A 14,677-nucleotide genomic window follows, 5' to 3' on the forward strand; every position below is an offset into this window, starting at 1 on the left:
GGTTTGCCACCTATGCAGATTAGCTTCAGCACAGCTTGTTGCCACTTGGCTTAGACAGTGCTGCAGTGCTTCCAGCTTCTGACTGATGTGTTGATTTCAGACATGGAGGATGAAGAGGAGGAGGAGGAGGGGCAGGAGCTTTAGACTGTGGGGGCAACCTTGATTGACGTATGGCCAGCAATCCTCAGCGTGGGGAGGATGTGTTCCATCCCAAGGCCCGCCGACTGGGTCCCGATTTACACTATGTTAACCTGGTGTGCCGTCATTGAGATGTACCCTCCCTGCCCACAAGCACTTGTCCACGTGTCCGTGGTTAGGTGGACTTTCCCAGTAACAGCATTGTTGAGGGCACGGGTAATGTTGTTTGACACATGCTGGTGTTATGCCAGTATGGCACACCGGGAGAAATAGTGGTGACTGGGGACCGAGTACCTTGGGACGGCCGCCGCCATCAGGTGGCGGAAAGCTTCCTTCTCAAAAAACCTAAAAGGCAGCATTTCTAATGCAAGCAGAAGAGAAATATTAGAATTGAGGACTGTGGCCTGTGGGGCGTTGGCTGGGTATTTCCGCTTACATTCCAAAGGCTGGTTGTTTTGCTATCCCTGCTGATGCGGGCATGGCAGGTGCTGCAAATGACCTGTTTGGGGTTATTGGCAGAGTCTTTAAAAAATAGCCAGACTCGGGAAGATCTCACAGGTGGAATGACAACTACACTCATGTTCCCCATCGGGGAATGGATTCGCGCCTTCTGTCTGTGGCCACCACACTGCTTCTTCCTGCCTGGTGGGGGAATATGCCTCCTTCCCCATTTGTGCTGCTGTCCTCGCTATGCATGTCCTCCTGTCTGGTTGGGTCAGTCACTATGTCATCCACCTCCTTGTCTTCCACATCCACACACTGCCCCTCCTCCTGACTTTCTGGCAATTGTGTCTCATCATCATCCACCTCTTGTGACACTTTCCCACCATCGCCTTCGTGTGACCAGGGCTGCTCTTCATGCGATCTCATCTTTCTCCACTTCAAGTTGACCAGCAGAGATTTCTGAATCTTGAAATGGAAACTGAACAGTTCTTCAGAGTGTCCAAGTGTGGGATCAGTTGTCTCAGAGCACTTAGGAATCATGGTGGGAGGAAGGAGGATCAGGGTGAGGATTATCCTGGCCACACTCACGGCTACTCAGACTTGACCATGTGGAAGACAAGTAGGTGGTGGTGGCTAAGTGACTGGAAGCATTATCCGCTATCCAACCAACAACCGTTTCACACTGCTCATTTTTCAGTAGTGGTGTGCTGTGGTCCCCCAGAAACTGGGACAGGAAGGTCGAGCGAGAAGATGTGGGTCTTTGTTGTTGCCCACTTTCACCTTGCCCACGGCCTCGTCCTCTGGATGCACCATCAGCATCACATCCACTTCCCCATCCCTTGCCCCTTGCCTTAACCATTTTAAATGGACTACTGCACCATTTCAAATGCTCAACATAAATGTCTTTATTACTAGCGAAATAATATGTGATCAGTATGCCTTCAAATCTTTGATTTTTCAAACCCAAACACCAGGCAGTAGGGTTGAGCGACTTTTAGTTTTTTAGGATCGAGTCGGGTTTCACGAAACCCGACTTTCTCAAAAGTCGGGTCAAGTGAAATCGGCCGATCCTATTGAAAAGTCGGGGTCGGGGATCAGCCGAAACTCGAAACCCAATGAAAGCCTATGGGTTTTTTGTTTTTTTTATATTTCCTTCAGGGCGATATAGCTTTAAAGCCGGTAATTCAATTACCGACTTTTGCTATCTCCTGCCAAAACCCGACATGATATGAGACATGGTTTACATACAGTAAATCATGTCATATCCCCATTTTTTTTGCATATTCCACACTACTAATGTTGGTAGTGTGTATATGCAAAATTTTGGCGCTCTAGCTCTTAAATTTAACGGTTAAATCGTGGAAAAAATTGGCGTTGGCTCCCGCGCAATTTTCTCCGCCAGATTAGTAAAGCCAGTGACTGAGGGCAGATATTAATAGCCTGGAGAGGGTCCATGGTTATTGGCCCCCCCCGGCTAAAAACACCTGCCCCCAGCCACCCCAGAAAAGGCACATCTGGAATATGCGCCTATTCTGGCACTTGGCCACTCTCTTCCCATTCCTGTGTAGCGGTGGGATATGGGTAATGAAGGGTTAATGCCACCTTTCTATTGTAAGGTGACATTAGGCCAGATTAATAATGGAGAGGCGTCAATTATGACACCTATCCATTATTAATCCAATTGTATGAAAGAGTTAAAAAAACACAAACACATTATTAAAAAGTCTTTTAATGAAATAAACACACGGTTTGTTTTAATATTTTATTGTATGCTCAATCCACCTGAAGACCCTCGCTCTGTAACAAAGAAAAAATAATGAACCAACAATATACATACCTTCCGAGGATTTGTAACGTCCCACGTTGTAAATCCATCTGAAGGGGTTAAAATATTTTACAGCCAGGAGCTCTGCTAATGCAGCGCTGCTCGTGGCTGTAAACCCCAGCGAATGAAGGTAATGTAGGTCAATGACCTGTAGTTATGCGCCCTCTGCTGGTTGTCCCTGGAGCGTGGGAAAAGTTCCCAGGCTCGAGGTCATATGAGGACATCCAGCAGGGGGCGCATCACCGCGAATGAAGGTAACTACAGGTCTTTGACCTACATTACTGTTAGGGCTAGCGGAACGCACCAAATAATAAGACAGATAGAGTATGGTGCGTTCGCAGCCCGGGGTCCACCGTGCAGAGATGGAACCTGCTGCCAAGTAATGACGGACTATATGGCGGTACTCATAAGTATACACACGTGGGTTAAACTTCACCCAGCGTGAAGGAAGCGATCCTGTTGCGTCACAGGATCGCGGTACCGCACATAGAGCGCGAGCAAGTAGTCAGCGAACTCAACCCCAACTAGGATTGAATTCCGATTAGACCCTTGCTGGCACAACACCGCAACTGGGTGTGTAAGGAAGCTAAATAACAATATTAAGGCACAAGAGTGCATGCGGTGCCGCACTGACGAACGCCACTAACCACCCAGGCTTGGGTAAGGAAAGCACAGAGGAAGTGCACGGCGCCGTACTGGCGGTCACAGCAACTGGACGCTGTAATGTGTGATTCGTGCTGTAGGATAAGTCGGGCGCTAGATAGCAACCATACACCTTCCGCGAACAGACATTCAATAGGGAAGGGGTATCCAAGGACGACTTACACTCACAACAAACACACGTATGCAAATGTACACTAGCGCATGGCCGTGCGGTCATGCGCAGTTTATATAGTTGCAGCACAGGAAGTGGCCACAGAAACTTTGCCCTTCCAAGACCTGCCAAGAGGACCAATGGAATGTGCTGCAGAGCCTGAGCACATGACCCTCGATCTCCAACGGGAGATCTTGCCCTGGGCATGCTCAGTGTGTGCAGACAAGGACTTAGTCCCAAAGAAGTCCGCTCGCTGCTGACCAGCACTGGCTTTAATGGCAGAAGCTGAAAAGCAGCAGTAACTCTCTGTACAGAGTGAGACTGAGCAAGACGCTGGGACCGACGTCCCTGCTGAGCAGACTCCACTGCGGCTGGATAAGAATGGGAGACCGCAGCGGAGATGGCTCGAGATTCCCCCTGTGCAGAAGCGGGAACTTGAGACCTAACAATTACCTTCATTCGCTGGGGTTTACAGCCACGAGCAGCGCTGCATTAGCAGAGCTCCTGGCTGTAAAATATTTTAACCCCTTCAGATGGATTTACAACGTGGGATGTTACAGATCCTCGGAAGGTATGTATATTGTTGGTTTATTATTTTTTCTTTGTTACAGAGCGAGGGTCTTCAGGTGGATTGAGTGTACAATTAAATATTAAACAACCTGTGTGTTTATTTCATTAAAATACTTTTTAATAATGTGTTTGTGTGTTTTTAACTCTTTCATACAATTGGATTCATAATGGATAGGTGTCATAATTGATGCCTCTCCATTATTAATCTGGCTTAATGTCACCTTACAATAGCAAGGTGGCATTAAACCTTCATTACCCCATATCCCACCGCTACACGGGAGTGGGAAGAGAGTGGCCAAGGGCCAGAATAGGTGCATCTTACAGATGTGCCTTTTCTGGGGTGGCTGGGGGCAGGTGTTTTTAGCCAGGGGGGGCAAAAACCGTGGACCCTCTCCAGGCTATTAATATCTGCCCTCAGTCACTGGCTTTACTACTCTGGCGGAGAAAATTGCACGGGAGCCCACGCCAATTTTTTCCGCAATTTAACCCTTAAATTTAAGAGCTAGAGCACTGAAATTTTGCACATACACACTACTAACATTAGTAGTGTGGAATATGCAAAAAAAAGGGGGATATGACATGGTTTACTGTATGTAAACCATGTCTCATATCATGTCGGGTTTTGGCAGGAGAAACGAAAAGCCAGTAATTGAATTACCGGCTTTCCTGCTGTATCGCGCTGAAGTTAATATAAATATATATATATATATATATATATATATATATATATATATAAAACGAAACCCGACTTTTAATTAGAGATCGCCGACCCCGACCCGATCCCAGAGTGGGATCGGGTCGGTTTCACAAAACTCGACTTTGCTAAAAGTCGGCGACTTTTGAAAAGTGCCGATCTGTTTCGCTCAACCCTACCAGGCAGGCCTCAGGCTATAATTGACTATATTCAATTTTTTAATTTATTTTTTAAAAGTTAATTTTTGCTAAATAGCGCTGTATAGAATTTGAGTATCACACAGCCACAAAATAAGTACACCGGCCTCCAATGACCTAACTTGGAGCACAGAGATATATGATGGCTGTAATAGAAATACCACACTGGCAAATCTGTGACCTTTGAATTTTTTGGGAGGCTAAATAGCGCTGTGTAGAATTTGAGTATCACACAGCCACAAAGTAAGTACACCGGCCTCCAATGACCAAACTTGTAGCTCAGAGATATATGAGGCCTTTTTCAGTGAATTTAAAACACCAAAAAAAAAAGGGGCACAAGGGTAGCACACACAACTATGCTACGTATGTCTGACAAACTATCACTTTTCAACAGGCCTCAGTCTGACAGAACAGACTGTATATTTTCTTTTGGCGGGGGGGGATTTTTTGGAAAAAAAATTGGTAAATAGACAGTAAATAAGCTGCAGCAGCAGACAGTTATGGAGCTTTGGGAAGGATGCAGTGGGAACAATGGACGCACATACAGTGCCTGCAGGCCTTGCACTGATGTGGATATGCCATGCCCTGCCTACCTAGCGCTGCAATATCGGGACCCACGAATTAGCCATAAAAAGGACGGTTGGTTTCTGAGGAGTTGTGGATGTAAGAGTTGCAGACCTACACTAACTCTAAAACCACGATTCTGACCCTATCTTGGCAGCAGCTCTCTCTACTCTCGCTGAAACAGGAACAGAATGCGGCGAGCAGGGCGGCGCCAATACTCTTATACTCGGGATGATGCTGTGCGGCCCAGCCAATCACAGCACGACCACAGCAAAGATGGCTGCGATCTTTCACGGCCTGGCAGACAATCCCTGCACCGTGATTGGGTCTCTAAAGTCCGCCAAAAATGCTGGGTGGAGACACAAGTTACCACCGAATAATCCCGGAAATGCTTGCTGCTCGCCGAGTCCACCGAGCATAACGATACTCAGGCAAGTAACGAGTAATGGCGAGCACATTCACTCATCACTAGTAGTTACTGGTCAATTAGAGGTTTTTCATCAATGCAAGATAAAATCTCTTGTCAAATATGAACTGCAAACAATCCGCTCAACTCTACATGTAATGTATTATTAATTTTCCCAGTATCTTAGAAGACTACAATTTAGAGATCAGTTTGGAGAAGATGTTAATTTTAATGAGAACAGAGAAATGTCTACAATCTATCACATTTGTGATTTGAAATATTCTGATGAAGGAATAATTATCTCCAGCGATGTTGGACATTTCAATGTATCATCCCAAGAAGGAAATCAGCTGGTGTTCAAGGAAAACGGCATATTTTGGAAAAATGTCAATGTAAATTATTTTTCTATTTTTACATAATTATGTACCGTAATTAGCATCTATTTTATTTTGTCAGTTTCTATGCCCAGACTGGTTGAGTATAGTTTACTTCTAAAATATGAACAAAAAATATATATACAGTATATATTTCCATTGTCATTTATAAGTCAGCGTATGAAGTATGTGCTAAAGCAGAAAAGCTGACATATCAGATGATCACATTTTTAGACATTGTAGTCTTAAAATGTGCAAAATTTATCATAGTGGTTCAGGTTTGATTATAAATTTAGGCAAGAAAGATTCACTGTACACTCTTTGTTTCAGTGGTGCAAAAAAGTTATTTTTTTTAATTTGTGGGAGCAGATAAAGACAGAATATAGCTAAGAGCTTAGCGACAAAGTTTGACGTTTCAACCCTGCCAGGGTCTTTGTCACTAAGTCGATTTAGTAGAGAAGGATAATATAAATAGATATATATATAATGTTGAGAAATAGTATAGTACAACGATATGTCATGGTCACCCAGATAATATATACAAGTGTTAGGGTTGGCGGATTGCACTGAATAAAAATAAATAATAAAGTGCAATCACAACCCGGGGTCCACCATGCAGAGATGTAAAACTGCTGCTAGTAAACAATTGCGGAGCTAATCAGCGAGTGATCGCCTTAAACGCACTTTGTTAGACATCACACAGCGTGAACAGAACTCAGAGTACCCAGCTCGCTTACAGCACAGAGTGGTAATGCTAAAAGTAAACAAAGTACAAACCCTGTTAAATGTCACAGGGGTGATAGCACATGGGTTGAGCTCGCTCTGCAAATAAATGGTACTAACCGCATACGGATAATAAAACAGAAGCTGAGATAAGGAAGAGAACACATGTGACGCTATGTGCACCACCCTGTCGCCTTCCCAGAGAAGTATTACCTAAGGGTTGGACTTGCTCTGTAACTCAACTGTGCTAACCACACACAAGAAGGAAACAGATGCTAAGCCAGGGAAGTAACCCAGTCCTGCCACATCCATTGCCCATGCCAAGATGATTTTTAGCATAGGTTTTTTTTTACAAGGTGTTAGGGTACCGTCACACAGTGCCATTTCGATCGCTACGACGGTACGATTCGTGACGTTCCAGCGACATCCATATGATATCGCTGTGTCTGACACGAAGCAGCGATCAGGGATCCTGCTGAGAATCGTACGTCGTAGCAGATCGTTTGGAACTTTCTTTCGTCGCTGGATCTCCCGCTGGCATCGCTAGATCGGTGTGTGTGACACCGATCTAGCGATGCGATGTAGCGATGCGTTCGCTTGTAACCAGGGTAAACATCGGGTTACTAAGCGCAGGACCGCGCTTAGTAACCCGATATTTACCCTGGTTACCAGCGTAAATGTAAAAAAAAAACAAACAGCACATACTTACATTCCGGTGTCCATCAGGTCCCTTGCCATCTGCTTCCCGCACTCAGTGACTGCCGGCCGTAAAGTGAAAGCAGAGCACAGCGGTGACGTCACCGCTGTGCTGTGCTTTCACTTTACGGCCGGGAGTCAGTGAGTGCGGGAAGCAGACGGCAAGGGACAGACACCGGAATGTAAGTATGTGCTGTTTGTTTTTTTTTACGCTGGTAACCAGGGTAAACATCGGGTTACTAAGCGCGGTCCTGCGCTTAGTAACCCGATGTTTACCCTGGTTACCCGGGGACCTCGGCATCGTTGGTCGCTGGAGAGCTGTCTGTGTGATAGCTCCCCAGCGACCACACTACGATTTACCTACGATCACGGCCAGGTCGTATCGCTGGTCGTGATCGTAGGTAAATCGTATAGTGTGACGGTACCCTAATGTTTAATGTGTTTCTAAATTCTGTTAACAAACTTACATTTTTGGCTCAAAATTCTTCCACCTGTGACAAAATCGCTTAACCCTAAACAAAGAGGTCTCTATCTAAGTACGAGTACATGCATGGAAAATATTTTGGAGCAAAAGTCAGCAATATTGTTGTGGCTCCTATAGTTAAATGTTTATGTGTAAGGATTACTTTTTATATATCGAGATAATACATTGAGATATTTATCTGTTCTATCATCTTTATTTCACAGTTTGGTCTTTGTTATGATTTTTTTTTATTTTAACAATACTTAAAATTAAAATTAAATGAAAAAAAAAATAATAAACCATAATATCACGTAATTAAAATCAAATTTGCATAATTTTTTGTTTCAAATCATTCATTTGTTATTTATTATGATGATTTTACTTCTTTAATTTTCCATCTCTGATTTCTATCTCTGTCTCTGATTTCTACTGTGATAGGTTCCCGTGTCTACTTGCTCTGAGCAGTGTCCTCCAGGTTTCAAAAGAACTCTAAAGCCAGGACCACATGAATGCTGCTTTCTATGTATGAAATGCTCAGAAGGGGAAATATCCAATGAAACAGGTAAAAAATCTCAACATAATTCAATATAAATGTGCTTAAAAAGGAGGAAAGCCATGTACAAAACTTCCTAAATTTTAATAATATGAATATTTATTATAAAACAAACACAAAAATGTAGGAAAAAACAAACAGAAACATTAAAAAAATTTACATTGCATCAGAACATATTATCTAGGAAGCAACCAACTCATATATCCAGCATCATAACCAGTATAGCCATTTTAGGCTGGTCAGCTGATGTTAGTTGGTAACCACGCCCACCTCCATTTAAATAGTCACATGACCCATCAGCTGATTGTCGGTTATAGAGTTTTTCTTATTTGCAGATCAGCTAGGTGTGCGGAGCTCACCTGTGACTGTGGTATTGCCGATATTCAAGAATCACCCGGCACTCAAAAATTGTGAAAAGTTACAAATACAGTTTATTATTATCCAGACATAGAACCAGTATGTTGATCGTTTTCGGTCCCAGATGGACCTTCTTCAGAACAGTTCAATTTATCTGGAATGGAAGGATAATGCGTATGGCCAGTAGGGGGATCCCTCTGACAATGTACTGGCTATCACCACACTAAATGCAATGTGTACATCTGGGGTGTGGAGTGCACAGCGGCGCTACAGAGATCCGGAGGTCAGCACGTGGTGAAGCAGCAGCACTGGTGGCGTGCTAGGTCGCCGAGGGGAAGCGTGCTGTGACATACTGGTTCTATGTCTGGATAATAATAAACTGTATTTGTACCTTTTCACAATTTTTGAGTGCCGGGTGATTCTTGAATACTTGTGACTGAGGGTTGGATACCCTACTCGAGCACCAAAACTCATATCCTCACAGAGTGCCGTGTTTATCTATTTTTATGTGGTATTGCCGATGTCGGAGTCCTGTTATGCTACTGCCATATACTTTTTGTCTGTCCCTTTTTTGTTTCTTTCCCTGTGTAAATATCTTCTGCAGTGGTGAGGCTAGCATCTTTGCCAGCAAGTGAACTAGACAGGGTTACAGCCAGGGCCTAGGCACATGCCTGCAGCAGGGGGAAGGACCCACATAGGGCATTAGAGAAGGTTAGGATCTGAAACAGCCTTGTGTCAGGAGGTATCTCATCCCCGGCTTCTGACCGTTAGGAGCTTCCTCTCCTTTTTCCATCTAGATGTACTCATATGCTGTGCTGTCCGCCGGACATACCTGTGACAGTATTGCACCATTTTCTTTGTTAAATAATATTTGACATCTCTTTAGGGGTACTGTCCACTTATATTAATTTTATATATTATGGGCAGCATGGTGGCACAGTGGTTAGCATTGCAGCGCTGGAGTCCTGGGTTCTAATCCCACCCAGGACAACATCTGCAAAGAGTTTGTATGTTCTCTCCGTGTTTGTGTGGGTTTCCTCCGGGCACTCCGGTTTCCTCCCACATTCCAAAGACATACTGATAGGGATTCTAGATTGTGAGCCCCATCGGGGACAGTGATGATAATGTGTGCAAAACTGTAAAGCGCTGCGGAATATGTTAGTGCTATATAAAAAAAAAATAAAAATAAAATAATAAATAATATTCATTATGTTTACATGGTTGTCATTTTGGTAATATACTGTAGATTGTATCTATTGATTAAAGTTTACTTTACTTGTGGGAAACCTCCTTATTTAAAAAAAAAACTTAAAAGATGTAATTCTCAAAATTGAGTCTTTATAAAAAAAATTTTATTGTTCTGAAAATGCAATACCTGTGTAAACCAAAATGTTGATCTCAAAATATATAAGGAAAAAACATTGTAATGCTACTTTCACACTTGCATTTTGTGACGTACGTCGCAATGCGTCGTTTTGGAGAAAAAACCCCATCCTGCAAAGTTGCCCACAGGATGAGTTTTTTTCTCCATAGACTTGCACTAGCGATGCATTGCGACGTATGGCCACTTGTCACATCCGTCGTGTGACGGATGCGTCGTGTTTTGGCGGACACTCGGCACAAAAAATGTTTCATGTAACATTTTTTTGTGTGTCGAGTCCACCATTTCCGACCGCGCATGCACGGCCGGAACTCCGCCCCCTCCTCCCCGGACATTACAATGGGGCAGCAGATGCGTTGAAAAACTGCAACCCCCGTTGTTAATTTTTTTTCACAACGTGCGTTGGTACGTCGGGCCGACGCATGGCAACGGCCCCGTACCGACGCAAGTGTGAAAGTAGCCTAAGTCTCAAAATCTCAATATTGCTCCTGCACTTCCAGGCACTACCATCTGTCCTGGCAATAGATTTTAGATTTGTGCCACTTTGAGAACATTTCTGAACTCAAGGGAAAACAAATGTCTTTTAAAAGATACAATTGTTAAAAAAATTGAACATTTATATTTCCACTCCAGATTTCCATTAAATCATGCGTTAAAATTATGGGTTTAAACACCTGACTTTATACCAAGATAGATTATTTTAGAGTTATAGATGGCTTGAGAGTTGAGATGCTAAATGAGTCTTTAAAAATTTGGAGTCTGAAAGCCTTAAGCTCCTACTTTACTTTCAGTCTCTCCCCTGCATTCAGGAAGCAAAGTTTGCAAGTTAGATGTAGATGAACTCATCAGGGATAAGGATTTTTTATTTGATTATTGTACCAGACTGCAGAGCATTATAAACATGTGTTATGTTGCACCTTTCACGGACTTTATCACAATGCATCCTCCTTTCCTGCTTGTGCGCATGTGGGCCGGCCCCTGTCTGTCCGGCGCCGCTGACATTGTCTTTGTGAGCTGGGCGCGCTCCGGGTTCTGGGTCCACGCTGACGTAATTACGTGGGCGGGGCCTCGGACTCGGACCGCCCCTGGCTCTGATGCCCTCGGTGACACCGCCATTCCGGGACGCTGACGCTTCATGCACCGCTTCTAAGCAGCGCATTATGGTCCATTATGATTGGCTGACTGGCCTTTTTAACACAGCCCCTCATGTTTAGAAGCCACTCCCCTGGAAGAAGACTTGAGCGACGAAACGCGCGTTGGGGACGGTGGGTCACACGGGGCTCCAGACATCAGCAGGTAAATACTATGATTCTCTGATTGGGTTCGTACTCCTTTTACTATTTCGGATGTGGTATACAGCCCTTCTGATCTCTGTTTGTTCTACGGTGTGCACTTGTACATTGGTTCTTATACTTATGCTGGCTATTGGCACACTATGGAGCAATTTTAATTAACCCTTTATATTTATATACACCTGTTGGTGCCTGGCCCCCTTGTGTGGTCCCACCCATGTTTTGGCTAAACCCCTGTCATATCCCATGTACTTTTATGTATTTAATTCAATAAAGTTGTATATTTTTACATATTGATTTGTGGTGGTGCGTGCTCTCTATTTGAGTTATTGTCGATTTTGGCACTGAATCTTTTTCTGATTTCCTCCAAATTAATTGTGTTGCATGTGGATTTTGGCCTTGTATGTAAAGGCTCTATAATCTTACTATATATCTTTCACAGGTTCTCTAGGACCATGGATTATAAAACTAGGGATGCGGCCTGGCAATTACAAGTTGCGCAGGTTTCTGACAGTGGTTCTGCCAGCACGGCAGCAGGTGATCATGGGGACACTAATGTATTACAATCTCAAATTAAAAGACTTCTACATAAATGCACCAAATTATGGTGGAATAGGGCGTTTCTGGAAAATTACCTCTGGAAAAACTTAATTCCACGTGGGTTACGTATTCAGGATTTCCCTTCGTTCCCAGTTACTGATGAGCTATTTGTGACCAAATGGTAGGAGATATGCACAAAGGCCTCGTTTCAATTTATGGAACTACTTGTTGATTTGAATAAAAAATCTGTTCTGTCCTTGGAATCTGAAATTGACAGCCTGTTTCTTGAGTTCAAGAAGGTGGCCACTATGGATGTGATTACAGCTTTTAATAGTAGTATGTAGGGTTGAGCGAAACGGGTCGTTCATTTTCAAAAGTCGCCGACTTTTGGCAAAGTCGGGTTTCATGAAACCCGATCAGACCCCTGTGCGGGGTCGGCCATGCGGTACGCGACTTTCGCGCCAAAGTCGCGTTTCAATGACGCGAAAAGCGCCATTTCTCAGCCAATGAAGGTAAACGCAGAGTGTGGGCAGCGTGATGACATAGGTCCTGGTCCCCACCATCTTAGAGAAGGGCATTGCAGTGATTGGCTTGCTGTCTGCGGCGTCACAGGGGCTATAAAGGGGAGTTCCCGCCGACCGCCATGTTACTGCTGCTGATCTGAGCTTAGGGAGAAGTTGCTGCCGCTTCGTCAGAAGCAGGGATAGCGTTAGGCAGGGTCCATTAACCACAAAACCGCTTGTGCTGTAGCGATTTCTACTGCCCAACACCACCTTCGGTGTGCAGGGACAGTGGAAGCTCCTTTTTTTTTTTTTTTTTTCCTCAGCGCTGTAGCTCATTGGGCTGCCCTAGAAGGCTCCCTGATAGCTGCATTGCTGTGTGTACGCCGCTGTGCAAACCAACTGCTTTTTTCAAAGCACAAATCCTCTTGTTCCTTCCTTTCTGCACAGCTATCTTGTTTGTTTGTCCACACTTTTTATTTAATTTGTGCATCAGTCCACTCCGTATTGCTGCCTGCCATACCTGGCTGAGATTACTGCAGGGAGATAGTAATTGAAGGACAGTTCCTTTTTTTTTTTTTTGTGGGAGATTAAGATTGGCATTTCTGCTAGAGTGCCATCCCTGTCTGTGTCATCTCTCACTCAGTGGGCTGTTGTGAATTCTGTGGCTGAGTTCACTTCTGTGGTCACAAGTGGTATTGCAGTCTCTGGGCTTCCTCCCTCAGGTGTTTTGGTGAGCTCGTTGGCTGCCTTGCTATTTAGCTCCACCTGAGTCTGTCTTCCTTGCTCCTTGTCAATGTTCCAGTGTTGGATCTGAGCTACTGCATCTTTCCTTGGGCCTGCTGCTCTGCTAGATAAGTGCTTCTAGTTTGTTTTCTGTTTTTTCTGTCCAGCTTGTTATTATCTTTTGCTGGAAGCTCTGAGAAGCAAAGGGGTGCACCGCCGTGCTGTTAGTTCGGCACGGTGGGTCTTTTTGCCCCTTTGCGTGGTTTTCGTTTTAGGGTTTTTTGGTAGACTGCATAGTTCTCTTTGCTATCCTCGCTCTGTCTAGAATATCGGGCCTCACTTTGCTGAATCTATTTCATTCCTACGTTTGTCTTTTCATCTTGCTAACAGTCATTATATGTGGGGGGCTGCCTATTCCTTTGGGGTATTTCTCTGAGGTAAGTCAGGCTTGTATTTCTATCTTCAGGCTAGTCAGCTCCTCAGGCAGTGCCGAGTTGCATAGGTAGTGATAGGCGCAATCCACTGCTGCTTATAGTTGTGTGAGGATAGATCAGGTACTGCAGTCTACAGAGATTCCACGTCTCAGAGCTCGTCCTATTGTTTTGGGTTATTGCCAGATCTCTGTATGTGCGCTGATTACTGCACGCTGTGTTGCCTGATTGCCAGCCATAACAGTACAAGGAGCCATTCAATGATTTCCAATAGAGGGAAAAAAGAAATCCTGACATCATTTTTTTTTCTTAGCTCTGTCTTCAGTCTTTTTTTTCCCCTAGACATTAGAGTGCTTCAGGACACAGCTGTGGACATGGATATTCAGGCTCTGTGCTCCTCAATGGATAATCTCGTTGTAAATGTACAAAAGATTCAAGATACTATTGATCAGAAATCGATGCTAGAACCAAGAATTCCGATTCCTGATTTGTTTTTTGGTGACAGAACTAAGTTCCTGAGCTTCAGAAATAATTGTAAGCTATTTTTGGCCTTGAAACCTCATTCTTCTGGTAATCCTATTCAACAGGTTTTGATTATTATTTCTTTTTTGCGCGGTGACCCACAGGACTGGGCGTTTTCTCTTGCACCAGGAGATTCTGCATTGAGTAATGTTGATGCATTTTTCCAGGCGCTGGGATTGCTTTACGATGAGCCTAATTCAGTGGATCAAGCTGAGAAAAATCTGCTGGCTTTATGCCAGGGTCAGGATGATGTAGAAGTATATTGTCAGAAATTTAGAAAATGGTCAGTACTCACTCTGTGGAATGAATCTGCACTAGCGGCTTTGTTCAGAAAGGGTCTCTCTGAAGCTCTTAAGGATGTAATGGTGGGATTTCCTATGCCTGCTGGTTTGAATGAGTCTATGTCCTTGGCCATTCAGATCGGTCGTCGCTTGCGCGAGCGTAAATCTGTGCACCATCTGGCGGTA

The sequence above is a fragment of the Ranitomeya imitator genome, chromosome 1 (genome assembly GCF_032444005.1).
Source record: "Ranitomeya imitator isolate aRanImi1 chromosome 1, aRanImi1.pri, whole genome shotgun sequence".
Classification (NCBI taxonomy): domain Eukaryota; kingdom Metazoa; phylum Chordata; class Amphibia; order Anura; family Dendrobatidae; genus Ranitomeya; species Ranitomeya imitator.